Source organism: Amaranthus tricolor, chromosome 8 (genome assembly GCF_026212465.1).
Source record: "Amaranthus tricolor cultivar Red isolate AtriRed21 chromosome 8, ASM2621246v1, whole genome shotgun sequence".
Lineage (NCBI taxonomy): Eukaryota > Viridiplantae > Streptophyta > Magnoliopsida > Caryophyllales > Amaranthaceae > Amaranthus > Amaranthus tricolor.
In genome coordinates, this window is record NC_080054.1 from 4028271 (window position 1) to 4030770 (window position 2500).

The window sequence follows — 2500 nt, forward strand, 5'->3', positions numbered from 1 at the left end:
CTCAAGGGCTCAGCAACCTTTCCTTAGGCCTCAAGCGTATCTCAACCGAAGGGACCAGCAACCGAAGGGACCATCGACACGAATCAGCCCGCGTACTAAGTCACGTCCTTACGTGGCCCGCAACCTTTCCTTAGGCCTCAAGCGTATCTCAACCGAAGGGACCATTGACACGAATCAGCCCGCGTACTAAGTCACGTCCTTACGTGGCCCGCAACCTTTCCTTAGGCCTCAAGCGTATCTCAACCGAAGGGACCATCGACACGAATCAGCCCGCGTACTAAGTCACGTCCTTACGTGGCCCGCAACCTTTCCTTAGGCCTCAAGCGTATCTCAACCGAAGGGACCAGCAACCGAAGGGACCATTGACACGAATCAGCCCGCGTACTAAGTCACGTCCTTCCGTGGCCCGCAACCTTTCCTTAGGCCTCAAGCGTATCTCAACCGAAGGGACCGGCAACCGAAGGGACCATTGACACGAATCAGCCCGCGTACTAAGTCACGTCCTTCCGTGGCCCGTAACCTTTCCTTAGGCATCAAGCGTATCTCAACCGAAGGGACCAGCAACCGAAGGGGAAACACATTCCCACACCAACACGAATCAGCCCGCGTACTGAACCACGTCAAGAAAACCCGTCGTGCCGCCTGAGCGGGTAGTCGGGGATCACAAGACGCAGCATTTCCTTAGGCCTCAAGCATACCGTCAACCGTCAACCGTCAACCGAAAGGGGCATTGGGAGCAACCGAAGGGACGTTCCCCCAGACGAATCACCGTAGGCCAAGCTGACTAGGAAGGGCCCACTCATCGTCTGGTAGGGCCGACCAGCCACCGGAAAAAACCGATCGCCGGCGATGGCCCACGGGATGGCATTCAACGTGATGGAGGGTAGTCACCCCTCACACGCATAACGCCCATGCCTGGGCGAGGGGGTGCTGGCCATGCCAGCCCAAGGCTCCCAAACTCTTTCCCCCTATAATAGATAAAGAGATTTTTCCCTTGTGACCCTAGGGGACACCCAAATGCAAGTTAAGTTATACTAGTTTTTCCATGGACCAAAACTCACCTTTATTTGTAACATAATGTCATTTTTATGACTTGTATTGTTGGAACATATATTAAAGAAATTTTAGAAGCTGAAATTTTGAAAAAAAAAAACTTGTAAGTATTTTATTTTAATTAAATAAGGCCGAAAAACGCGAAATTAATAAAAAATAGTAAATAGTGTCAATAAATCATGAAAAATTAGGAGACACTTGAGAAAATATATATAAAGACATTGGTTTAGTTAAAAAAATTTTTTTCATTAAAAAAAGTATTTTATTTTTTTTTTCCGTTAAATTGGTGAAATAAAGGGAAAAATAATAAAAAATAGTAAAAAGTGTCAATAGATCATGAAAAATTAGGAGACACTTGAGAAAAAATATACAAATAGATTGGTTTAGTTAAAAATATTAATTTCATTAAAAAAATATTTTATTTTTTTTTTTTCCGTTAAATTGGTGAAAAATAGTGAAAAATGGATAAAAAATTGTAAAAATCTTGAAAAAATGGGAGGCTTGTTGGAAAGATATTATGAGTGAGAGTCATTGATATTATTTTCAAAAATGGGTAAAAATAAATTTTTGAATGATATAAGAGGCTAAAAGGGAGTATTTTTTATCAACTTACATTGAACTCCTTTACCACAATCTCCCTTACAAACCATAGTAATGAGAATCATTGGTATTAAGTTTGAATGATGTTTTTGATCACCTTGCAACGAACTCCCTTAAAAGCCATAATCATTAGGGGGGTCTCATGGCTCATTCTTGGCTCGGGGCTCGGGGCGAGGCTCCGGCCATGGCTCAAGGCTACCACATTGCTCCTATACCACAATCTCCCTTACAAACCATAGTAATGAGAATCATTGATATTAAGTTTGAATGATGTTTTCGATCACGTTGCAATGAACTCCCTTACAAGCCATAATCACAAGGGGGGGGTCTCATGGCTCACGGCTCGGGGTGAGGCTCTATGCTACCACCTTCTTTCCCATGGGCCATAGCGTCTTTCGTACCGCATGGCCCGAAAACCTTCACAGCACCTTGAGAGCTCACATTATATTATAACCATCCATATAGGTGCTCAGGTGCTCAAGGTGCTCAAGTGCTTAAGTGCTAAAGTGCTTAAGTGCTTAAGTGCCTTAGCGCCTTAGCGCCTAGCGCGCGCGCGTGCGTGTGTATCATTAGATTAGAAGGGTGGATTTTTCAAGATCCCCCGGCTCACTCGGGCCAAGCATATCGTTCTTGATCTCGTAGCAATGCCCACGTCTCACGAGTCGAGCGTTCCCTTCCTCGGCCCACGGGTCGGCCCGCGGGGTCACGGCCCGCGGGTCGGGTCGGGGGCGAGGCTCCGGCCATGGCTCCATGCCTACCACATGCCCAGTCGATGGCACCTTGGGCCCCAACCCTCAACTATAACCTTCCCCCTATAATAGATAAAGAGATTTTTCCCTTGTGACCC